Source organism: Medicago sativa, chromosome 7, assembly GCF_051527215.1.
Source record: "Medicago sativa cultivar Bolivia chromosome 7, Bolivia_mono, whole genome shotgun sequence".
Lineage (NCBI taxonomy): Eukaryota > Viridiplantae > Streptophyta > Magnoliopsida > Fabales > Fabaceae > Medicago > Medicago sativa.
This window is the reverse complement of record NC_140755.1, coordinates 26442218-26469602: the sequence shown is the minus strand read 5'-3', so window position 1 is coordinate 26469602 and position 27385 is coordinate 26442218. Positions and strand designations below refer to the sequence as shown.

The window sequence follows — 27385 nt, the reverse complement described above, 5'->3', positions numbered from 1 at the left end:
CTAATTTATTTTGGACTTTAAAATATCTTGTCTTAGTTTAATTATTTCTACAACTTTTAATTAAAAAAATGAAAGAAAACAATATGCTTTGAGGGAAATTCACGGGGTGAAAAAAAAAGAATGGTACAAAAAAAAACCACGGAAAAAAAATTATTGTTGGGAGGAAAATTCACGAGAAGAAATTGTAATATCCCGCTCGTTGGTATTTGGAATATTATCAGTCTAACGTGTAAGAGGACTAATGTTCATGGAAAAATAAGTATGACGTAAAAAGTTTATTTAATAAATTTTAGACAAGCCCGAGTTACGTTTAAGAGACAAAATAAACACGTTTAAGACAAAGGGCAAGTGGGTTGCAGCCTCACGGGTTGCATAGTACCGTAGCAATTATTTTTCTGTCACTATGCAAGGCATTATCTTTCTCTTTCTCACCAACCAGCAATTATTTTCCTTTTCTTTCTCTCTGTGAATCGGTTCTCTCCTTCTCTCCTCACTCTTCTACTCTTCAATCAACTTCCAAAACTTCATTCTTTCATGAAATAAGCTTAGGCTTTGAAACCCACAAGAACTAAGATCAAGAAGGAACTTGGTTTCAGCTTAATTTCCAACTCTAGATCATCGTAGAAATAATCAAGAAGCTAGGTTTTGGTGCTTGCTATTACAAATCAATAGGTGAGTTCTTAGATAGTTTGTTCCACCTTTGGGTTGTGCAAATTTCTTGTGAGAAAACATGTTTTGTGTTAGTATGTGATTCAGGGTTATAGAACCCCTTTGTACCATTTATGATCAAATATTGTTAATTGTTGTCATGTATATGATAAAGATTGTTTTTATGATGTTCTGGAAGCTTAGAACACTTGAAATTGAAGTTTTTATATCAAAAATTCGATTTCTGCACTTATGGACTGATGGCAGCACGCTTAAGCGTGCACAACACGCTCAAGCGTACAAAACGTCGTATCTACTGGTCTTGCACGCTTGGGAGCATGCTTAAGTTTCTGGAGCATACTTGGTAGCACGCTTAAGCCTCCACAGCACGCTTAAGCATGCAGCTCCCAAACAGCATCAGACAACACTTATTGAAAATGTTCCGGTGGTCCAGAAATGTCGTTTGAGGCCCGTTTCTTGCAATCTTTTGATGAAATTTGAACCCCTCAATTCCAAGTGACTAAATTCTAAACAAGTAAAAAGGCATGGCAAATCATTAACAATGGTTGTTGATAAATGATACGTAAGAGTGATATAGTGTGCAATACTTCCGGGTGTTATACCCTAATTTTGGACCTAAAAATACTTGTTTCTTCTGTTTCTTGCATTGCAAGCTATTTGAACTGGCTCTGATCAATTGCATCTTTCTCTGCATTTTATTTCAATATTGTTTGCAAAATTCACATGCAAGGGTATTTTAGTCATTTCCTGTGTCAAAATTTCTTCCAATCTTCAAATTTTTGTTTGAGTCCTTTCAATTAAGTTTGAATAAGTCTTCATTTCATTCTATGTCAAAATCCATTTTAAAAATTGCCTTTGAAGTCATTTTGAGTCAGTTTTGCCCCTAGGGGCATTTTGGTCTTTTCAAGTGTCAAGACTCTGTTCAAATCTTAAAAATTGTCTCTGAGTCTTTCAAGATGGTTTAAATAAATTTTTGCTTCAATTCCTTGTTAAAAATCCATTTTAAATTTGCATCTGAGTCATTTTTAGTCGTTTCAGCCCCAGGGGCATTTTGGTCATTTCACACGAAATTTCGGCAGAGAGAGGTTACTTTAAAGTACCTCATTTAGGCCATTGGTTCGCTTTAGTCCATTTTGTCAATTTTAATTGTTTCACTTTACGTTTAGTCAATTTTACCAACTTTTAATTCAATTTTACTTTATTTTTTATTTTTTGCACTTTAGTCCTTCAAATTCTAACATTTGCATTTTAGTCCCTTTTATTATCTTTTTTCTTCTTAGTCCTCTTTTTTAACAATTACAGAACAGTCCTCATTAGTGCCAGGTTTTGTCTTTAGTTTTTTTTATTGCAGAATGGTCCTTTTATTCCTCAAAATTGCAAAAAGGTCCCAAAGTCCAAAAATAGTCCAAGGCCGAGCCAAACAAGCCCAGATACAGGTGTCAGGTTGCAATTGGTCCAATGGTACACTTGGCAGCCTATAAAAGGCTCCAATCATTGCCATGCCAGTGAGATTTCAACAACTCATCACAAACACTTCACAATTTCTCTCTCCACTCAAAACAAATCAAAACCGTAACAAACTCTGAAAAGCTCAAGAACAATGATGAACAAGTTCATCATCTCAAAACCCTAACCGTCCAGAATATCCAAATTCGTACCAAACCAGAGCAAAATCCACACCAAATCACTACAAGTTCTCATCAATTTCGTAACACAAGTCTCAATCCAGTAATCACGCAACAAAAGTCATTTCGAACGGGATTTTGTTTCGAAGTTCTCAGAAGTTCTTCGCGAGAACCTTCATCATCGAACTAATCCCTGCAATTCAAGTGCAAATCTAGTGGATTCACACGATCACAGGGACGAAAAGAGCGAGAAGAAGAAGGATCAGAAACTTTCTCAAGGATTTCCGTTCGAATCTCCACTGAATCCAGGTATATTCACAAGAATCCTCTCGTTTACACTTTAAATCATCATCGAAGACTCAAGATTGAAAATAAACGGTGAATCGAAGTGAAAACTTCGAAGAAATCCAAAAAAAATTTCGAAACGAAACCCTAATTTGAAAAATCATGGAGATTCACCGTTTGTTTTTCAAATACGAGTTCAATTTCATAATCAGAGAAGAAAATAGAGCATGTTAGGGTTTCGTTCCATGAAGTTTGAAAACATAAGAACCGAATGATTCAATCCTAGATCTACTCCGATCTGAAGTTGTTTTCAAGAAAACGTTTTCAAAATCGTAAAGAGGAGAGAAAGAGCTTTAAGAAGATGTATCTAGTTCTCAGATCGGAGAAGGTTGAAGCTCCGACGCGGCGGCGCCACCGTGGGCCACCACGTCGGAGGAGGAAGGTCTCGTCGGAGAAGAGAGAGTCATTTGCAGACTCTCCCTCTCTAGTTCTTGTCTTAGAGAGAGAAGTAGAGAAGGGAAATGGGTGAGGAACCGGTTCAAGGCCTTATATAGGCCAACGAACCGGTTCACCCATGGGTCAACCCATGGTTTCACCCTGACCTGTCCTTAAGCCCAGCGTTCCATGCCTGTATGCCTGATTTACTATGCGCACCCCCCCTATCCTGCATGTTCCTTGTTGTTTCTTGCTATTTACACCCTTTCCAGTCCAATTTCTCCACAAAAATTTCTAAATCTTTTCCTATGTGTTCTTGACATTTTTTCTAACATTTTTTGTGCCAATTTTTTGTGCTAAAACTTGAGAGAAGCATTTGAGGTTTTTTTTTCCTTATTTTTGTTAGAATTAGTAATTTTCTTGCACTTTTTAGTCCAAAAACCCTTAAAAAAATTCCTAAAAATTCATATAGGTTTCTTGATAGTTTTGTAGCATTTTGGGATAATTTTCACATGTTAAAATTGGTTAAAAAATAAGGTGTTAATTTTCTTGCTATTTTTGCCATATTTTGTGCTAAAAATGAATGAAACTTTGCTTGATTTCAATCCCAATTGCTTGATGAACACTTGTGACCTATGCCACTTGAATTGAGGGAGTTTTAGCTACTGTTTGTGTTGATCTTAATGCATGAGTATGAATCTTGATTAGTTACTTAGCTTACAAGTTAATTGTGTAGTTAAATAATGCAAATATGCTTAAAGTTTGTTTTAAAATGCCAAGTAAATCATGTTGCCTTAATTCCTATTCCAAGACTTGATTCTAAACCCTTAAAAATGTATTGGAATGTGAGAATTATAGGTCATATGGTTCTTGCATTCTATGAACAACTTTTAGCCATGTTTGCACTCATTTCCTATCCTTTATGTTCTAGTGTTTCTCTTGCTTTATTTCCCTTGATATTGTCATGTGCTACTAACTCCTTTCATTTCATGTTTCATCATTTCATAAGCATCTCTATTTCATCCCATATTCATCTTTATTTCTTTCTTGCAATTTAATTTGTACCAAAGTTAGAATGTAAACACTTAGGAGTTTTGTAATATTTTCCTTTATGCAATTTCAATTTCTTGGCAAAGAGGCCATAGAATGTATCTAGGGTATGATGTAAAGGACAATGGACTCTAATGATGTACACCGACACAAGCACCGACACATGCACACACATCACTTTAGATATAGCTAGAATATGCATGTTTAGATGTATGTTTAGGATTGTATGTTTAGATGAATGTTTAGGCTTTATACTTAGAAAAATCAATTTTCTAAAAAATATGAACAAACTTCATTCAAACCATTTTCAAAACAAACCTTGGGATCAAAATCCCATTGAATTTTCCTTTTCATTTCCTTAATCAAAAATCCAATGAAAATAATCATATTTGACTTCTTTTGCAAATGACTAATCCAACCTCACCTTTTCTAAATCTCATGCCCTTGAGGCCTCTTTCTATTCTTCAAAATCCAATTTTCAAACTTAAAATCAACCAACAAAAACAAAAAACATTTTTTGAGAGAGAACTACGGTGGATTTGATCCCTTAAACGGGTACGTAGGCAAGGAACAAAATTCCTTCAATTCAACTAAAATAAAAAATCCAAAAACTTTCTTCTCCTTCCAATTCTTCATTTAGTAACTCTTAGGTGTAAATAACATTTTCAAATAGCATTTAAAAATAAAGCGCGCGCATAGAAATTAAAGACGGTTCCTATAGGATACTATAGTCGTTATGGGTGCCTAACACCTTCCCGTAGCGAAAACAACTCCCGGACCTCGATTCTCAAGGGTTTTGCTTACTTTTTCCCTTCCCAAGAAAAAATAAGATATCACCGGTTTAAAAGGTTCAAACGTAATCAATGTTTGACACCCGAAAACCAAGATAAAACAGCTGGCGACTCCGCTGGGGGAATTCGAGAGTTACGCCTAGTCTTTATTTCCACGCTTGCGCTTGTATTTTTACTTGCTTCTTTTACTTGCTTTCCTATGTGAATAAATGTTTAATTTCTTGCAAACGTGTGGGGTGAGAATATCAAAAGTCCTGCACCCGGGCTGAGTGAACTTAGGATTTAGGAGGGATATAATCGACAATTCATTCCGGGGGTTGCCTCGTGTTTTGGATTATGCGATCAATCCCACATAGCTGAGGCATTTTGGGGGTGATGTTGTCGGCGCGTGTTGTCGCGTTTAGGCACTTTGCTTCTAATTGTTCTGCGACGCTATGAGCCGTAGATAACCAAACCCATCCATGGCCATTTTCTAGGATGTAGTGCGGAGGCTAAACCGAGTGTTGTCTTGAATTTTAGTCGTCACGCGATACTACACTCAAGTTAGACCTTCCGCGGATAATCATGGAGCGAGTGTTGTCTCGTGACACCGTGATATACGTCGGAGAGGTTGCAACTTGGGAACCTTTTTAGAACCCGGTTACTATTATCCTAAAGCCCTAGATTCACCGGACACCGTGTCCACCCATGACTCCTCGACTTTGAACTTTAACCCACCATGTTTTCTCCGAACTTGAACATAATCATGCATTCATGCATACATGCATAAACTTTTGTCACGCATTGTTATCGAAGGGCTTAGACAAGTTGAATTTGTAAACATTGTAGGAATGAAGAGGACTAATTCCTACAAGTTCAAGGAAGTGGATTTGGCTAGTTTGAGAGATTTGGCACTCAAGATTGAGGATCCGACTGGTTTCCGACGTCGTTACGGGGCTTTACTTACTATTCTCCAGACTATTGTGGATGAGAAGCTTGTGCACACTCTAGTGCAATTCTATGACCGGGACTATCGGTGCTTCACTTTTCCGGACTTTCAGCTGGTGCCTACTCTAGAGGCTTATTCTTCCTTGATGGGTCTATGTATTGCTAAGGGGGTACCTTTCTCAGGACTTGAGCCTCCTCTTACTCCATTGGTTATTGCTAATGATCTCTATCTCAAGACCACCGATGTCTCCAAGAATCTTGTCACTAAAGCACGCATCCGAGGGTTCACTTCAGAGTATCTTTTTGGGAAAGCCAACCTCAATACCACTTGTCAGGACACTCTCGAGGCTATTCTTGCACTTCTCATCTATGGGCTTATTCTCTTTCCGAATCTTGATGGCTTCGTGGACATGAATGCTATTATGATCTTCCACTTCAAGAATCTGGTTCCTACTTTGCTAGCTGACACATACCATGCTATTCATGACCGTTCCGGCAAGGGTCGGGGATACATTCTTTGTTGTGTGCCTCTCCTCTATAGGTGGTTTATTTCGCACCTTCCGGAGTCTTTCCACGACAATCCGGAGAATTGGTCTATTTCACAGAGGATTATGGCTCTCACTCCTAATGAAGTGGTTTGGCTCACTCCCGCTTCTAGGGTTAAGGAAATCATCTTTGGTGGTGGGAAGTTTCTTAATGTACCTCTTCTTGGTACCCGGGGTGGAATCAACTATAACCCGGAGCTCGCTTTGCGACAATTTGGTTTCCCGATGAAAGATAAACCCATCAATCTTGCTACGGCTCCTTACTTCTTTCACTACTCCAATGCTCCCACGGGCATAAGAGAGGATTTCATAGGAGCTTGGTCCAAGCTTCGGAAGAAAGAGGTGAAGCACATGGGTGTAAGGTCCGGTGTTGCCCATGAGGACTATACACAGTGGGTGATAAACCAAGCTGAGGAGATTGGTATGCCTTACCCCTCTATGAGATATGTGTCTGCAACTGTTCCTACCATGCCTTTGCCTCTACTCCCACCTACCCAGGAGATGTATCAGGAGCATCTAGCTATGGAGAGTCGGGAGAAGCATCAGTGGAGGGCTAGATACTATGAGGCGGAGAACTTGATCATGACTTTGGATGGAAAGGATGAGCAGAAGACTCATGAGGTCTTGACACTGAAGAAAGAGTTAGCTAAGGCTAAGAGAGAGATTGAAGAGAAAGATAGGTTGCTTATGAGGGACTCCAAGAGGGCTAGGGGTGCCCGTGACTTCTATGCACGATACTGCAGCTATGAGTCTGAGTCTGAGGATGACGCTTCCACTTCCTATGCTTGAGGATTTTCTTTTTCCTGTTGTTATTTCCATTTGTCTATGTTGAAATTGTCTTGTAAAACTATGTTTTGGTTGTTTGTTTCCCGTTTATGTTAATTGTTGTTTAGTAATGTTTACAAGTTTTTAATTTGTCTAAAACCCTTCGATAACACAAAAAAGAGTCTTTTTTTGCATATGAATTAACACATTTCATGCATCATATGCATTCATTGGTCACAAAAAAACTTCTCTCGTGCTCATCGCCTCCTGGTTTGTCCGCCGCAGTCTGAAAAGTGGCTCGTGTTCGCAAAGTCTACCAACCAGATAGAATTCATCAAACAAGATTTCACAAGAGAAGGATGATGGCTAATTTTGAAGAGGAAAATGCTCAGCTCCGTGCCGAATTGGCTGCTATGAAAGAAGACTTGGCTAAGGCTCATGACGCTATGTCCGCTATGATGGCTGCACAGGAACAACCAGCCACTTCTGTTCCAGTTACTGCTGAGGTGATTCCCTCTATCCCACTGTCTACTGTGGTCACTGATGCTCGTTTTGTTATGCCCAACGGCCGTCCCTATGACCTCTCAGCTTACTACTCTCCTAATACTGCTGCTGGTGTCTCTGGTTTTGCTGGTCAAGGACAGATTCCTGTATCTACTGCTATGCCTCAGGTGACTACTGTTGTTACCGACCCTGTTGTACACACTGTGCAACAAGTGATTGATGTTGACACCCCGCGTGGACAAGATCCCGCAATGGAATCTATGAAAAGACAGTTGAGGGAGTTGGCTGGAGAACTCCGTGAGGTCAAGGCTAGCCGAGGAAACAATGGTGCTCCTGCTAAAGCTCGTGATCTATGCTTGGTATCCCGATTTGAGGTTCCTAAGAAATTCAAAGAGCCAGAATTTGACAAGTACAATGGGACTTCTTGCCCACATAACCATGTTATCCGGTATGTCCGAAAGATGGCTAATTACGCAGATAATGATGCACTGATGATCCATTGCTTCCAAAGTAGCTTGACAGATGATGCAGCAGATTGGTACACTAGTTTGAGCAAAGACAACATCCATACCTTTGAGGAACTCGCTGCTGCTTTTGAAGGTCAGTATGAGTTCAACACCCGTCTGAGGCCAAACAGGGACTCTCTTAAAGCCCTATCTCAGAAATCAGATGAAACCTTCCGTGAATATGCTCAGAGGTGGAGAGGGGCAGCTGCCCGTGTCTCTCCCCGACTCGATGAGGAAGAATTAACACAGACATTCCTGAAGACTCTGAAGAAGGAATATAAGGAAAGAATGATAGTCTCTGCCCCAAACAACTTCTCTGATATGGTTACAATGGGAACTCGTCTAGAGGAGGCTGTCCGAGATGGTATTATTGTCCTTGAGAAAGGTGAATCTTCAAACAATGCGCCAAAGAAGTATGGTAACGGTCACCACAAGAGGAAAGAATCTGACGTAGGGATGGTATCTGGTAACCCATCTGCAGCTGCTACGCAACTACCTCTGCCCTATCACTACATGCAGTACTCTCAACATCCCTTCTTCCCGCCATTCTATCAACAGTATCCTCTGCCACCGGGTCAACCTCCAATGCCCGTCAATGCCATTCCTCAGCAAGCATAACAACAGCCTCCTGCTCAACAGCAACGGCAGCAACAACAGGGTCCCCGACCCAAGCCTTCTTTTCCACCAATACCAATGCGGTATGGTGAGCTGCTCCCCACTCTACTGGCCAAGGGACACTGTGTTACTAGACCAGGCAAGCCTCCGCCTAATCCATTGCCTCTCAGGTTCCGACAGGATCTGACATGTGAATTCCATCAGGGTGCTCAAGGCCACGATGTTGAAGGTTGCTTTGCTCTGAAATATATTGTGAAAGACCTGATAGAAAAGGGACGGTTGACTTTTGAGAATAGTGTTCCTCATGTCCTTGACAACCCGTTGCCAAACCATGCTGCTGTCAATATGATTGAGGCTTTTGAAAGGGTCCCTGTTCCTCAAGAGGGTCCCATGTTGGATGTCCGCAATGTCGTTACTCCCTTGGTGCCATTACATGTCAAGCTTTGCCAGGCTTCTCTGTTCAAACATGATCATGCTTCCTGTTCAGGATGTCTTCAGAATTCTATGGGCTGTTGTGTGGTGCAAGGTGATATCCGGAGCTTGATGGATGACAAGCATTTGATTGCCAGTGATGTATGTGTGATTGGCTTGACTGTTGAGGGTGCAGAACCCCGAAGGGCTAGTACTAGTATGGCTTCGCTGAAAGACGCCCAGAAGGCTGTTCAAGCAGGGCAAGCTGCTGGCTGGGGCAAAGTGATTCAGATCTTGGAAAACAAGCGCAAAGAAGGCCTTGGATTCTCCCCAACCTCGGGTGTTTCAACAGGAACTTTCTACAGTGCTGGGTTCATCAATGCTATTACTGAAGATGCTGCTGAAAGAAGCCACGTGCCTACATTTGTTATACCAGGAGGCACCGTGAGAAATTGGGAAGCCATTGATGTTCCTTTAGTCATGCATGCTTCCATGTAATGTGTCTTGTTGCTCATGTTTTTTGTTTTCAAAATAACAATCCTTTCGCTCTGCCCAAGGCGAAAGTGATATCATTGTAAGGGCGTGTTTGTTTCGGCATTGCCGTTATCAATAAAAGTTGTCGTCTTTCTCACGACTCTTTGTTTTTTACTTTTTAGTGCCTTTTTCTTGGAAATAATGGTAATGCCAGAAAAAACCAAAACATCTGTATTTTCTTATTAATTTCAAAAATCTGCATAAAAAACATTTTTCTAAAATCATCCCAATCATATTATGCAGATTGAACCACAATAAACCCGTTGAACACAGTGACCCTATGGTTCCTCCAAATTTTGAATTCCCTGTATATGAAGCCGAAGATGAGGATGACGATGATGAAGAGATACCGTATGAGATCACTCGACTGCTTGAGCAAGAAAGAAAAGCCATTCAGCCTCACCAGGAAGCGATTGAGCTCATCAACCTGGGTACTGAAGAAAACAAGCGAGAGATCAAGATTGGTGCAGCACTTGAGCCAGAAGTGAAAAAGAAGATCACTCAGCTTCTCCATGATTATCCAGATGTCTTTGCATGGTCCTATGAAGATATGCCGGGTCTGGATCCCAAGATCGTGGAACATCGGATACCGACAAGACCTGAATGTCCTCCTGTCAAACAGAAATTGAGAAGGTCTCGTCCAGACATGGCTCTTAAGATCAAGGCTGGAGTACAAAAGCAGATTGATGCGGGTTTCCTCATGACAGCTGAATATCCTGAGTGGATTGCCAACATCGTACCAGTACCAAAGAAAGATGGGAAAGTTCGAATGTGTGTTGATTACAGAGACCTGAATAAAGCCAGTCCAAAAGATAACTTCCCATTGCCTCATATTGATGTGCTTGTTGACAGTACTGCTCAATCCAAAGTGTTCTCCTTCATGGATGGTTTCTCTGGTTATAATCAGATACGAATGTCTCCGGAAGATAGAGAAAAGACGTCCTTCATCACTCCGTGGGGAACGTTCTGTTATAAAGTGATGCCGTTCGGCTTGATAAATGCTGGTGCTACCTATCAAAGAGGTATGACAACTCTGTTTCATGATATGATTCACAAAGAGATTGAGGTATATGTCGATGATATGATTGTGAAGTCAAGTGATGAAGAGCAGCACGTTGTGTATTTGAAAAAGATGTTTGAAAGATTGAGAAAGTACAAGCTGCGGCTGAATCCTAACAAGTGCACATTTGGTGTAAGATCCGGAAAGTTGCTAGGCTTCATTGTCAGCCAGAGAGGCATTGAAGTTGATCCTGACAAAGTCCGAGCCATCAGAGAGATGCCGGCCCCTCAAACTGAGAAGCAAGTCAGAGGTTTCCTCGGACGTCTGAATTATATTTCAAGATTCATATCTCACATGACTACTACTTGTGGTCCCATTTTCAAATTGCTCAGAAAGAATCAGCCTGTTGTATGGAATGATGAATGTCAGGAAGCTTTTGATAGCATTAAAGAATACCTGTTGGAACCACCTATCCTTGTCCCACCAGTGGAAGGAAGGCCTTTGATTATGTATCTGTCAGTGTTGGATGATTCAGTGGGCTGTGTTCTCGGTCAACAAGATGAAACTGGTAAGAAAGAGCATGCCATCTACTATCTGAGCAAGAAGTTCACCGACTGTGAGACTCGGTATACGATGCTTGAAAAGACTTGTTGTGCTTTAGCCTGGGCTGCCAAACGCCTGCGTCATTATATGGTGAATCATACAACTTGGTTGATATCCCGAATGGATCCAATCAAGTACATCTTTGAAAAGCCCGCTGTTACTGGAAAGATTGCACGTTGGCAAATGTTGTTGTCTGAATATGATATTGTGTACAAAGCTCAGAAAGCAATCAAAGGAAGTGTCCTTGCTGAGCATCTTGCTTGTCAGCCTCTTGATGATTACCAGCCGATTAAATTTGATTTCCCTGATGAAGAAATTATGTATCTGAAAGCGAAAGACTGTGAAGAACCACTGATCAATGAAGGGCCAGATCCCAATAGCAAATGGGGATTGGTGTTTGATGGTGCTGTTAATGCTTACGGTAAAGGAATTGGAGCCATCATTGTAACTCCACAGGGGCACCACATTCCTTTCACCGCTCGAATAACTTTTGAATGCACAAACAACATAGCTGAATATGAAGCATGCATCTTGGGCATTGAAGAAGCCCTTGATATGAGAATTAAGCACCTTGACATCTATGGAGATTCTGCACTTGTTATTAATCAGATAAAGGGTGAATGGGAGACTCATCATGAGAAGCTGATCCCGTACCATGACTATGCAAGACGTCTGTTGACATACTTTACCAAGGTTGAGCTGTACCATATCCCTCGGGATGAAAACCAAATGGCTGATGCTCTTGCTACTTTGTCTTCCATGTTTCGTGTCAATCACTGGAATGATGTGCCTGTAATCAAAGTACAGCGTCTTAATAGACCCGCTCATGTGTTTACTATTGAAAATATGCCAGATCAGGCTGATAAAGATGTGAATGATAAAAAGCCTTGGTACTACAACATCAAACAATTCTTGCAAAATCGTGAATATCCACCTGGTGCTTCCAACAGGGATAAGAAGACTTTAAGAAGATGGGCTAGCAAATTCCTTCTGGACGGAGAAATCCTATACAAGAGGAACTATGACATGGTCTTGTTGAGATGTGTTGACAAACAAGAAGCTGAGAAGTTGATGCATGATGTACATGACGGTACCTTTGGGACCCATGCTTCGGGCCACACTATGTCAAGAAAACTGTTAAGAGCCGGCTATTACTGGATAACTATGGAGCGTGATTGCCACAAACATGCTAAAAGATGCCACAAGTGTCAAATTTATGCTGACAAGATTCATGTGCCTCCACATGCCCTCAATGTTATCTCTTCCCCATGGCCTTTCTCTATGTGGGGCATTGACATGATCGGAAGAATTGAACCAAAGGCTTCCAATGGACATCGTTTCATTCTAGTGGCGATTGACTATTTCACCAAGTGGGTTGAAGCTGCCTCCTATGCCAATGTGACCAAGCAAGTGGTTATCAAATTTATCAAGAATAACATCATCTGTCGATACGGTGTTCCCAACAAGATCATCACTGACAATGGTTCCAATCTGAACAATAGTATGATGCAAGCTTTATGTGAAGAATTCAAAATTGAACATCACAACTCTTCTCCTTATAGACCTCAGATGAATGGTGCAGTTGAGGCCGCTAACAAGAACATCAAGAAGATTGTTCAAAAGATGGTCACTACTTACAAAGACTGGCATGAAATGCTACCGTTTGCCTTGCATGGTTACCGTACTACAGTGCGTAGTTCAACCGGGGCAACTCCTTTCTCTCTGGTGTATGGTATGGAAGCAGTTCTCCCTCTGGAAGTGGAGATTCCATCTCTTCGAGTGATCATGGAAGCAAAATTAACTGAGGCTGAATGGTGTCAAAGTCGGTACGATCAATTGAATCTGATTGAAGAGAAACGTATGGATGCTATGACTCATGGACAGTTGTATCAAGTGAGAATGAAGAATGCTTTTGACAAGAAAGTCCGACCTCGAGAATTCAAGGAAGGCGAACTTGTATTGAAAAGAAGGATAAGCCAGCAACCCGACCCAAGGGGCAAGTGGACACCTAACTATGAAGGTCCTTATGTTGTCAAGAAGGCTTTCTCTGGTGGTGCTTTGATTCTTACACACATGGATGGTGTTGAACTACCAAATCCTGTTAATGCCGATATAGTCAAGAAATACTTTGTCTAGAAAGAAAAGAACAGCGTGGTAGGTCGAAAACCCGAAAGGGCGGCCTAGGCAAAAATGCGCTTCCCGGTGGATCGAAAACCCGAAAGGGCGATCCAGGCAAAAGTTAGGGACAAAAAAAACTGAATATGAAAAAGCTCGCTGAGATTGTACGCAACTCAGGCAAGAATGAGCGCCTCGATGAGCCGAAAACCCGAAAGGGCGGTTCATGCAAAAATGAGGTTGATAAAAGACAAGTAACTATATCTGGCAAATCACCATCACCCCTTGGGGCATCTGCAACTGTCAATGATCATCTTCATCACAGGCTTCTGTACTTGTGAATTCAGAATTTCTATGAAATGTAGCGGTCATCGTGTTCAATGTATCACCAACCAATAAAATTACCATTTTCCAAGCTTTGTAAATCCGTGGAGTCATGCCTTTGGCTGACTCTCACTCTTCTACATCAATTTGAGCCTTTCTATTGTTTGAAACTCTATTTTCTTTCTACCTTCAATGCTATATACAAAACATTTTCTTTCTATTTGATAATGTTAATGTCTGAAACAAACATTTTTGAAAATTGAAAAATCTTTTTCTGTCTATTTTGAAAGCAAACCTGAGCAATAGGGTACATTTCAATGAAACATGCATGAATGAATGAATGTCAATGTCCATTTCAATACATGTTACAAGCAGGTTACTCCCCAGGATGATCTGTGGTCAATGGCAAGAATGAAAAAACAGAATGAAAATGGAAAATAAAAAAATGCAAATGAAAAGCTCGCTAAGTCGAAAACCCGGAAGGGCGGCTTAGGCAAAAATGAGCACCCCGCTGATTGACAACCTATGAAGGCAATTCAGGCAAAAATGGGGCAATGAAAAGAATCTATTCCCCGGTGAATCGAAAACCCGAAAGGGCGGTTCAGGCAAAAATGGGATTGAAAAGTGAAAGAATGAAATAATGAAAAGCATTGACCACAAATGCGAACATCCAATGTTTACCCAGCACTGACACGCCTAGCAACGGCGACCTGTATCCAAGAACCTTCCAAGGGTCCTCCTTTACAAGTTTTATTGCCCTCAGCCATGGTTTTGATACGTCTCTCAAACGACGGTCTCTCCAAAGAGGTTTTCCCCTGTGAATATGTCGCAGCACGAGCCACTACGTGCCCAATCTTCCAATGTCTTGTCTGTCTTTGTGAAACTTCTCTGTCAAACTGCCAACCAATCATGTATTTCAAGCATTCATACATGCATAATCATGCATTTTCTGTGCTCATACATCCAATGATCTTGCTATACCATGCATACATGTTGCATATCCAACTCTCAACTGTCAAATTCAATCCAAATTTCAACTGTCAAGCTTCAATTTCAATTTCAATTCCAACTGTCAAATTCAATTCAATTTCAACTGTCAAATTCGATGCAATCTCAACTTTCCAATCTCAATTTCAAATCATGTCAATGTCAATGTCAATCTCCAATGTCAATGTCAATGTCAATGTCAATATCCAATGTCAATGTCAATGTCAATGTCAAATTTCAATTCAATTCCAATATCCAATGTCAATGTTAATTTTCAATTCAATTCCAATATCCAATGTCAATGTCAATGTCAATGTCAATGTCGATATCCAATGCTAATGTTAATTTTCAATCCAATTTCAATGTCAATTGCAACTCTCCAATCCAATGTCAATGTCTATGTATCAATCCAATTCCAATTTCCAATGTCTTTTTCAATTTCAACTCTCAATCCAATGTCTATGTCTATGTCTCTGCTCAATCTCAATTCTCAACCCCTCTTTTAATGTCAACTTTCAATTCAAATCAATGTCAATTTACTCTCAATTTACTCTTGGGCCAACAAAAAATGGTCATGTCTATTTGCAAATCAGGTCAATGACAGTTTACCCTCAATTGGTATCTTGTTAAACCAGACTCTCAATTTGTATCTTGTTACTGGTCAAGTGCCAGGTTCGATCCAAAAAAAGAACCACTTGTACCTGCTTATATACCTATGCTTCCGGACAAACTGCAAGTTCGATTTGAAGAACAGTTTGTACCTGGCTTATGCTTTGTTATTGGTCAAACGACAAGTTCGATCTAAAAAAGAACAGTTTGTACCCAGCTTATGCTTTGTTATCGGTCAAACGGCGAGTTCGATCTAAAGGAACAGTTTGCACCTTCCCACATGACGTGGTGATAATCCCACAAGCAAGTTCGATCCAAAGAAACAGCTTGTATCAACCCTTTTGTCTATGTCTCCAGCCAAACGGCCAGTTCAATCCAAAGAACAGTTTGTGTCTGCCTATCTGTTTGTATCTTCAACCAAGTGTCAAGTTCGATCTAAAGAACAACTCGTATCTGCCTATATGTCTATGTTTCCGGTCAAGTGCCAAGTTCAATCCCAAGAACAGCTTGCACCCATCTCTTGTTTTGTATTCCTTGGACAAGTGGTGTACTTGCAGAAAAGTACGGTAAGGAATATTAGGATTCTAGGGTTTAGACTGATTATTGGATGCCTTGAGAATGCTCTCAAGAGTAGTATTTATAGCCTGTCATGGGCTTGGGTTTCGGTTGCTTGGTTCCCAAGCAACAGGGGTATTTATGTATTTTAGGCGGTTTCTAGAGGTTTCTAGAAGCCTAGAAGGGCGGTGCCTCAAGGCGAGCGCGCCAGAGTCTCAGGAGCCCTTCTGGAGGGCGCCTGAGCCTTTCTGGAGGTCTTAGAGCCTTTCTGGAGGGCTTCTAAGCCTTTAGGAATATTATGACGGTTCACAGCCCCCCAAGCACGAGTCTTGGGACAAGGCGAAGTGATGATAACATGGGACTGGATCTCCTAGAGATCATTAAGTCTTTAGGAAGGTTTTGGTGGTTCACAACCCCCAAGCACGAGTCTTGGGACAAGGCGAAGTGTTTGAATTTCTTAATGCTTTTTCCCTTGGGCGTTGTCGTCCGAACTTGGAGAAACCCCCTAGGGTGATTTTATGTTTTCTTTATAGACCTCCATGGAGTATCTATTCGAATTGTTTTTATAGGTTGATCACTCACAGTCCCCCAAGCACGAGTCTTGGAACAAGGCGAAGTGGTTTGTATCGTTGTGACGAGTTTACTTTTTTATGGCGTCTCCTCATTAAATTTGCGTCGGTTTTGTTTGCTGAATTCGTTTTTGGAGATTTACATAAACGATTTTATTACTTTTGATGCTTCGGCGATTTGCAACAATTTGAATTTTGTCGTGCTTATTTTCTCGTATGCTCCGGAGACTGTGTGAGCTCAGATTCTCAACATTTGGCGTGATGTCCTGGCGACTTTTGTCGGTTGATCTTCATTTGTTTGGTGTTTTTGACTTTGAATATTTATTCAAGCTATGTTTGATGCGGTATCCCTTTCTTCTGTGGCTTGATTTTCCACGAACGTTAAGTAATTTTATGATTTTATACGTTGCTTTGATTTCATTCTGCATGTTGGTGCTTTTTGGTTGATTGTTGATGGGATGCGGGAGTCGTTTCTTTAAAAGTGAGCGTTTCAGCGACTACGTCTCTTTTGTAGATCCGATTAAATCTTTATCAATCAACTGGTACCTTTCGGCGTCCTAAAATGTTGACATAAGCACTTCGGCGATCATGTCAAGACGCCTGGCGTTTATTCTTTCGGCGTTTATTTTTTGTTTTCAAGAGAAACCCTGATGGCGGGCTGTCCGATTTATTAGTTTACACTTCCAACTCTGATGGAAGGCGCTTCCCACTCTGAGGGAAGACTTTTGCTTCCCACTCTGAGGGAAGACTTTTTATTTTACACTTCCAACTCTGATGGAAGGCGCCTCCTACTCTGAAGGAGGACTTTTGCTTCCCGCTCTGAGGGAAGACTTTTTATTTTACACTTCCAACTCTGATGGAAGGCGCCTCCTACTCTGAAGGAGGACTTTTGCTTCCCGCTCTGAGGGAAGACTTTTTATTTTACACTTCCAACTCTGATGGAAGGCGCCTCCTACTCTGAAGGAGGACTTTTGCTTCCCACTCTGAGGGAAGACTTTTTATTTTACACTTCCAACTCTGATGGAAGGCGCCTCCTACTCTGAAGGAGGACTTTTGCTTCCCACTCTGAGGGAAGACTTTTTATTTTACACTTCCAACTCTGATGGAAGGCGCCTCCTACTCTGAAGGAGGACTTTTGCTTCCCACTCTGAGGGAAGACTTTTTATTTACACTTCCAACTCTGATGGAAGGCGCCTCCTACTCTGAAGGAGGACTTTTGCTTCCCACTCTGAGGGAAGACTTTTATTTTACACTTCCAACTCTGATGGAAGGTGTTTCCCACTCTGAGGGAAGGCTTCACTCTGAGAAGGCTTTTATCCTCGTTAAAAACCTGCAAAACAAATCTCAAAGTTTGATAAAGGTTAGGATAACTTAGAGTTTCATATTCCTGTTATTAATGGCGGGACAATCGCTTCCATATGCATTATGGCGTGCTGTTTGGCGAGTACTCTCCTTTCGTTAATCTTGCCTTTGGCGGGCTTGTTTTGCCTCCCAAGCCTTATTTATCTGAAATATAACAATTCTTCCATACTTTCAAGAAATCAATATCATAAATAAAGGAGCCTTTAATCATATGCAATCATACTTAATGAGAACTAACTATTTAACTCGCCCATATGCAATCATACTTAATGAGAACTAACTATTCTTCTCTTATTAACTCGCCCACATTTCTTACTCCTCTTCCTATTCTTTTTCGCTTTTCTCACTCCACAACTTTCTTAATTATCTTGTGATATTTTTCTTTCTTTTTGGAATTAATTCTTCAATTCAACTTTTGTCGCTTCTCTTAAATCGAAACTCACTCATTCCTTTCTAAATCTGACGTAACTCGCCACTTCATCCTTCTTCTTTTATACTTCTCCTCTTAAATTGGACTTGGCTCGATTGATATCTTATCTTCTACTCTTCTTTATGATCCTATTATATTTGAATTAACTCGGCTCATATTTTAATTTTTACACATTCTCCTTATTAAATCGAAACTAATTCTTTTATTCAACTCTATCCCCGTACTTCTTGCTCGCCCGAACTTGGGACTAATTCTTCCTTAAAGTCCTTTTATTCTTTCCCCTAACTCGCCCAATATGTATATCATACTCCCCTAACTTGAAATGAATCCTCCATCTTCTACTAAATTGAAACTAACTACCCTTCTTGTTATCTTATTCTTTTGCTCCTCATACACTCACTTGCCCACCAGAATAAATATTTTTGCTAAAACAATGTGTTAGTGAAGGATAACAGCATGTCAGTTGACAGTCCACATATCATGTATATGCACCAAAAAATAATTACAAAATAAACAAAAATCGATAAGAGCCTTCAAAATATATTTTCTCAAAATATATTGGGCAAGACACTTTCTTCAAAAACAAAAAGTGGAAATATAGTCTCCAAATATAAAAATTTTCTTCAAATCAAAAAGTTTAGATATATTTTCTCGAAGTATGTCGAGCATAAAATTTTCTTCAAAGCAAAAAGCGTAGATGTATTTTCTCAAAAGATATTGCAAACATAGAACCTGGTATTTTTTTCGAAAAAGAATTCTTTCGAAAGAGAATTGCTTCCGGGTGGGAGAATCACTTCGAGAAAGTACGTGTGGGAGAATCACTTCGAGAAAGTACGTCGTGGCCAAGATTTTGAGACTTGAATTTGGTTTGGTCTTCGCCGGCCATCATCTCCTCGTCTTTGAGGTCGCCGCTAGGTCCAAGGGCGTCATGTGCAGCTCCAAATTCTTTGATGTCACATGCAACACTATAACTTGCAAACTTCGTTGTGAAGCTCGCGCTGATATTCGCCTCATCTTTCTCGGTCTTCCTTCCGTATGCACTCCCCAACATAGAATTGGTGCAATAACTCAACAAACACAAAAAGAATAGTTATCTTTAATGATGAAGTATAGCCACCGATTAATTTGACAAAAGACTAGCCATCAATTAAGCTTTAATAATATATTCACATGAACAAAGTAGTCATTGAAAACCCAATAGCATAAAAATAAATAGATATTATTGGGCGTTTAGGCAAGCAAGGCATTATCGATGAAAATAAACTATAAGGTATAGCATCGGTTATTCACAAATAATTAAAGTCATCCATGAAAAAGTAAAAAGGATAGGAAATTGAAGCCGCCGATGACAAATTCATTCATATAGTTGGTTTCGATAGAAAAAACAAAGTCATCATCGCTGAATAATTGGTTGTAAATATATTAAGCATTGATGAAAACATAAGTAACATAGCAGTTGTCGAAAATTGTATATGATCTGTCACAAAAGAAAATAACATGGTTTGAATAACCTGATATGATCTCCGGTAACGAGTTGTCCGTGATGATTGGCCTTAGGATGCTTTTGAGATCGCCGGTATATTTTTAGGTCTTCTATTTCTTGGTCTCCGTCTTCTGTTAATTTGATGGATACTTTAAAGTAACCGGCAGCTTGTCGTTAATGATGCCGCTTCGGTCCTTGCTGCTTTGAGCATTTATCCGGGTTCATTCCTCGTGACATGATTGTATATGATATCCGCTTGTTCATAAGGATGACTATGATGGTGACGAATTGAGCTCCACTGTCGGTCAGATCTTATTCACCGAAAACCGGGTTGATGAGAAATTGAGTTCGTTTGTTGAATCTTGAGGCCCTGAAAATTACTTAGAAAATACAACACCCTCGCTGTAGTATTAATAAAGTCAGGGATGAAGGTCCAACCTATTGTCTCCAGAATATCAATTATCATACTAGATCATTGCTAAGAGAAAAAAACTATAAGCCAATTGCAGCACAAGGCATATATATATCCACCGAAAAACCAATGCAAATATGATAACTTGTAATAGATTAAATATTGGGCATTGTATATCACGTAAACAATAATCTTGCTTCAGTTGAGTGAGTTAAAAATTAGTAGCGTTCATCTCAAGTTAAACTTTATGACACATGTAGCAGTTAAAACCAAGCATGCGATGACTAATATACATCTTTTATATTGTCTATACGATAGTGATTGCACATAATAAAGTCAAATAGATGACAGATAATACTATGTTTGTCAACTAAGAAATTTACTCTAACAAAGGGATAAGAAAGTCTATTATGATATGGATACCGCAAAATCCATATGTTGGGATATATTTTAACAAATAGAGGTTAAAAACAAGTAATAGTATGGTTCCTACTGTTATGGATTTTAACAAGAATTAAATAACTGGACACAAAACTCCAACCATGATAACACAAGCTGACGTGCTGATACCATGTTTGACGGCTATGGTGCGTATGAATATATCAAACCGAATCGCCTCACAGAAAACAATATTACGTCGGTTTGCTTTAGTTTGCCAAAACTGAATTCAATCGAACATATGATAAAATTGAAAACACATATATCGAAGCTAGCTGAATTATATACATGTCGTACAAACGACGGATAGAAAGTATAGTAATAGCATAAACTAGATTCCAATTCGCTTAATTTCACCAAGAGATACGCGACTCAAATTATATAGGTCAGAAGCCATTGTAAGGATTTCGACAAAAGGATCAATGGAGAATAATAGAGTTAGAAAGGTACAACCTGATAAAATATTACGATCTTTAGGCGGCTTGGCGACAAGGGCAGCCTTTCTTATCTACCTCGGCGGCGTCGACGGAGCAGGAAGTCCATGAAGCAGGAATGGTCTCATGATGGTAAACTTGAAAGGAGGCATGTTGAAACTTATGGCGATGAAGGAACAAAAACTTCATCGGAGAGATGGCGAGGTTGGGATCCTAAATCATGATGAGAGATGTGATTTAGGGGTCTGTAGTTGGAGGCTACGATTAGAGTTTTAGGTTTAGGGTTTTCCAAATCACGATTTTGCGATTTAGAAACGTGGTCAAGGTCAGTTTTACCTTTTCCCACAGACGGCGCCAACTGTACTTGCAGAAAAGTACGGTAAGGAATATTAGGATTCTAGGGTTTAGACTGATTATTGGATGCCTTGAGAATGCTCTCAAGAGTAGTATTTATAGCCTGTCATGGGCTTGGGTTTCGGTTGCTTGGTTCCCAAGCAACAGGGGTATTTATGTATTTTAGGCGGTTTCTAGAGGTTTCTAGAAGCCTAGAAGGGCGGTGCCTCAAGGCGAGCGCGCCAGAGTCTCAGGAGCCCTTCTGGAGGGCGCCTGAGCCTTTCTGGAGGTCTTAGAGCCTTTCTGGAGGGCTTCTAAGCCTTTAGGAATATTATGACGGTTCAAGTGGCTAGTTCGACCCAAAGAACAACTTGCACCTTATTCTCTACTCCCCGGTTTGCCTACCCTGCCAATGTTCACCTGAATCCCCAGTGACACGACAGGTTCCATAGGCTCCAGTTGTTTGCCCTGCATTCATAATCAAAATATTGCATGACATTCATATTTTTGAAAATCTGAAAACGTATTTTTATGTCCAAAAGTAGTGCAAGTGTTAATATTTAAGTATCTTCGTCCCGTCAACTCTAAGACTTCGTCTCTTGACTCTCCGGACAAAGAAACTTAAATAGGGGCAGCTGTTATACCCTAATTTTGGACCTAAAAATACTTGTTTCTTCTGTTTCTTGCATTGCAAGCTATTTGAACTGGCTCTGATCAATTGCATCTTTCTCTGCATTTTATTTCAATATTGTTTGCAAAATTCACATGCAAGGGTATTTTAGTCATTTCCTGTGTCAAAATTTCTTCCAATCTTCAAATTTTTGTTTGAGTCCTTTCAATTAAGTTTGAATAAGTCTTCATTTCATTCTATGTCAAAATCCATTTTAAAAATTGCCTTTGAAGTCATTTTGAGTCAGTTTTGCCCCTAGGGGCATTTTGGTCTTTTCAAGTGTCAAGACTCTGTTCAAATCTTAAAAATTGTCTCTGAGTCTTTCAAGATGGTTTAAATAAATTTTTGCTTCAATTCCTTGTTAAAAATCCATTTTAAATTTGCATCTGAGTCATTTTTAGTCGTTTCAGCCCCAGGGGCATTTTGGTCATTTCACACGAAATTTCGGCAGAGAGAGGTTACTTTAAAGTACCTCATTTAGGCCATTGGTTCGTTTTAGTCCATTTTGTCAATTTTAATTGTTTCACTTTACGTTTAGTCAATTTTACCAACTTTTAATTCAATTTTACTTTATTTTTTATTTTTTGCACTTTAGTCCTTCAAATTCTAACATTTGCATTTTAGTCCCTTTTATTATCTTTTTTCTTCTTAGTCCTCTTTTTTAACAATTACAGAACAGTCCTCATTAGTGCCAGGTTTTGTCTTTAGTTTTTTTTATTGCAGAATGGTCCTTTTATTCCTCAAAATTGCAAAAAGGTCCCAAAGTCCAAAAATAGTCCAAGGCCGAGCCAAACAAGCCCAGATACAGGTGACAGGTTGCAATTGGTCCAATGGTACACTTGGCAGCCTATAAAAGGCTCCAATCATTGCCATGCCACTGAGATTTCAACAACTCATCACAAACACTTCACAATTTCTCTCTCCACTCAAAACAAATCAAAACCGTAACAAACTCTGAAAAGCTCAAGAACAATGATGAACAAGTTCATCATCTCAAAACCCTAACCGTCCAGAATATCCAAATTCGTACCAAACCAGAGCAAAATCCACACCAAATCACTACAAGTTCTCATCAATTTCGTAACACAAGTCTCAATCCAGTAATCACGCAACAAAAGTCATTTCGAACGGGATTTTGTTTCGAAGTTCTCAGAAGTTCTTCGCGAGAACCTTCATCATCGAACTAATCCCTGCAATTCAAGTGCAAATCTAGTGGATTCACACGATCACAGGGACGAAAAGAGCGAGAAGAAGAAGGATCAGAAACTTTCTCAAGGATTTCCGTTCGAATCTCCACTGAATCCAGGTATATTCACAAGAATCCTCTCGTTTACACTTTAAATCATCATCGAAGACTCAAGATTGAAAATAAACGGTGAATCGAAGTGAAAACTTCGAAGAAATCCAAAAAAAATTTCGAAACGAAACCCTAATTTGAAAAATCATGGAGATTCACCGTTTGTTTTTCAAATACGAGTTCAATTTCATAATCAGAGAAGAAAATAGAGCATGTTAGGGTTTCGTTCCATGAAGTTTGAAAACATAAGAACCGAATGATTCAATCCTAGATCTACTCCAATCTGAAGTTGTTTTCAAGAAAACGTTTTCAAAATCGTAAAGAGGAGAGAAAGAGCTTTAAGAAGATGTATCTAGTTCTCAGATCGGAGAAGGTTGAAGCTCCGACGCGGCGGCGCCACCGTGGGCCACCACGTCGGAGGAGGAAGGTCTCGTCGGAGAAGAGAGAGTCATTTGCAGACTCTCCCTCTCTAGTTCTTGTCTTAGAGAGAGAAGTAGAGAAGGGAAATGGGTGAGGAACCGGTTCAAGGCCTTATATAGGCCAACGAACCGGTTCACCCATGGGTCAACCCATGGTTTCACCTTGACCTGTCCTTAAGCCCAGCGTTCCATGCCTGTATGCCTGATTTACTATGCGCGCCCCCCCTATCCTGCATGTTCCTTGTTGTTTCTTGCTATTTACACCCTTTCCAGTCCAATTTCTCCACAAAAATTTCTAAATCTTTTCCTATGTGTTCTTGACATTTTTTCTAACTTTTTTTGTGACAATTTTTTGTGCTAAAACTTGAGAGAAGCATTTGAGGTTTTTTTTTCCTTATTTTTGTTAGAATTAGTAATTTTCTTGCACTTTTTAGTCCAAAAACCCTTAAAAAAATTCCTAAAAATTCATATAGGTTTCTTGATAGTTTTGTAGCATTTTGGGATAATTTTCACATGTTAAAATTGGTTAAAAAATAAGGTGTTAATTTTCTTGCTATTTTTGCCATATTTTGTGCTAAAAATGAATGAAACTTTGCTTGATTTCAATCCCAATTGCTTGATGAACACTTGTGACCTATGCCACTTGAATTGAGGGAGTTTTAGCTACTGTTTGTGTTGATCTTAATGCATGAGTATGAATCTTGATTAGTTACTTAGCTTACAAGTTAATTGTGTAGTTAAATAATGCAAATATGCTTAAAGTTTGTTTTAAAATGCCAAGTAAATCATGTTGCCTTAATTCCTATTCCAAGACTTGATTCTAAACCCTTAAAAATGTATTGGAATGTGAGAATTATAGGTCATATGGTTCTTGCATTCTATGAACAACTTTTAGCCATGTTTGCACTCATTTCCTATCCTTTATGTTCTAGTGTTTCTCTTGCTTTATTTCCCTTGATATTGTCATGTGCTACTAACTCCTTTCATTTCATGTTTCATCATTTCATAAGCATCTCTATTTCATCCCATATTCATCTTTATTTCTTTCTTGCAATTTAATCTGTACCAAAGTTAGAATGTAAACACTTAGGAGTTTTGTAATATTTTCCTTTATGCAATTTCAATTTCTTGGCAAAGAGGCCATAGAATGTATCTAGGGTATGATGTAAAGGACAATGGACTCTAATGATGTACACCGACACAAGCACCGACACATGCACACACATCACTTTAGATATAGCTAGAATATGCATGTTTAGATGTATGTTTAGGATTGTATGTTTAGATGAATGTTTAGGCTTTATACTTAGAAAAATCAATTTTCCAAAAAATATGAACAAACTTCATTCAAACCATTTTCAAAACAAACCTTGGGATCAAAATCCCATTGAATTTTCCTTTTCATTTCCTTAATCAAAAATCCAATGAAAATAATCATATTTGACTTCTTTTGCAAATGACTAATCCAACCTCACCTTTTCTAAATCTCATGCCCTTGAGGCCTCTTTCTATTCTTCAAAATCCAATTTTCAAACTTAAAATCAACCAACAAAAACAAAAAACATTTTTTGAGAGAGAACTACGGTGGATTTGATCCCTTAAACGGGTACGTAGGCAAGGAACAAAATTCCTTCAATTCAACTAAAATAAAAAATCCAAAAACTTTCTTCTCCCTCCAATTCTTCATTTAGTAACTCTTAGGTGTAAATAACATTTTCAAATAGCATTTAAAAATAAAGCGCGCGCATAGAAATTAAAGACGGTTCCTATAGGATACTATAGTCGTTATGGGTGCCTAACACCTTCCCGTAGCGAAAACAACTCCCGGACCTCGATTCTCAAGGGTTTTGCTTACTTTTTCCCTTCCCAAGAAAAAATAAGATATCACCGGTTTAAAAGGTTCAAACGTAATCAATGTTTGACACCCGAAAACCAAGATAAAACACCGGGTAGCGAACTATACTTTAAGAATGGGAATGAAACTAGAGCCTCGATATAGTTTATCGAGAACTAGAACGTTTAGCATGAAATGTATGTATGTTAAGATGAGAATTGATTATTAAATCTTTTTCTAAGAATAATAAGTAAGACGTAGGTATTCGTGTCTCTTGCGATCCACATTAGGTTGGGATCTCAAGAGGTTCCCTCCAGGGGAATGAGATAAGTTATAAGAAGAACCGCACGTTGCTGAGGGAGTCCGATAATTCCTAATTTTTGGTTTCATCGGTTACGTATGGGATTGCGTTGGGGATTACTCCACCCGAGGCTCTCCGTAAAATGAATCTAGATAATATGATTGTTCGACGCTAACTTCTAATGTAATGAATGTATATGAATTTATATGTTATGCTATAAGACATGAATGTATTATGCTTAGAGTAAGTTATGAAATCATATCAGTGACGAACTAGGTTTCCCCAATTGTCCGGTTTAAGATTATGTCATGAATACCTTTATGTTTCAGCCTTGGTGCGTTTATCGTATCATGGTAATGCGGTCTTAGGTTTCCCCAGATCGCCATGACATGTAGGAGGTAGTAAGACCAATAACAAGTATACAAACTTATGACGGATTTAGTTTGCACTACCGTCTAAGCAAGCATGACCACACACGTATAATCAACCGTCAGGTTGTATTGTAGACACTTGGTAACCGTAGGCTTCCCCAAGGTTACTAATAGCCTAGGGTTAGGTAGAACTCACTGAGACATTATGTCTCATCCCACTCCTTTTTGTTCAGGTTCACAGGTTTCACGTGGAAAAGGTAAAGAAAAAGTTTTGGATTGATCGCGCTTTTGTGGGACTATCTTGTGTCTCTTTAATGGATGCGTATGTTATATTATGAGATGTGTTGTAATAAACTAAGAATTCAAGTTTCGTACGATTATCTTTGGAACAATAATGTAACATAAGACTCAAGTTGGTTTGTGTTCTGAATTCGCGACTGATGTTGTATTTGTATTGTATAATTATTGTATCCAATATCAGTATTTAACGAACTTATTGAAAATTCTAGACACTTTCAATTTGGGCGTTGCAGAAATCATAGAATATTATGTTTCTAATTCACATGGATATAAATTGGTAAACTCTCAAAATTATATAATTGTAGTGCCTTTAAGAGAGTATTAAATACAACTTATGTTAATTTTAATTAGTTGGTTTATTATTTTTCATATTAATTGAGATAAAATAAGTGGAATTGATCAATTTATTGCTCCTTAACCGGTGCCTCGGGGCACCGGTTAGCAGCACCCTTTATTTAGTGAGATATCATAGATACATGTACTCCCTCCATTCCTTTTTAAGTGTCGTTTTAGAATTTTAACACAAAAATAGCGAAGTGTATTTTTGCACACTTTTTTCCTATTATACCCTCATTTTAATCCACTAATAATTTCCTATTTTTTTGCACACACTTTATCTTTTCAATAAATTTAATACGTAACAAATTTGAAGATAACAAGAAACAAATTTTGTTTTAAAACAAAACAAACAAACTTTGTTTAAAAAAACAAACTTTAACTTTTCAAATATATAGCATTAATTAGTTTTATTGAAAAATATAAAAATAATTGAAAAATGGTATAATTGACAAATCATACCCTTAAAATACCAAAACGACCGCTAAATAGGAACGAAAAATTCACCCTAAAAAGACACTTAAAAAGGAACAAATGGAGT

At 39.1% G+C, this 27385-nt stretch overlaps 1 long non-coding RNA gene across 1 annotated transcript; it reads left to right on the top strand.

Annotated features, from left to right (window-relative positions):
* On the top strand, positions 1-26727 carry LOC146905234 (uncharacterized). Its single transcript, XR_015020321.1, has 2 exons — positions 1-672; positions 26442-26727. It is a non-coding gene; the product is annotated as an uncharacterized LOC146905234 (long non-coding RNA).
* The last annotated feature ends 658 nt before the right edge of the window (positions 26728-27385 follow it).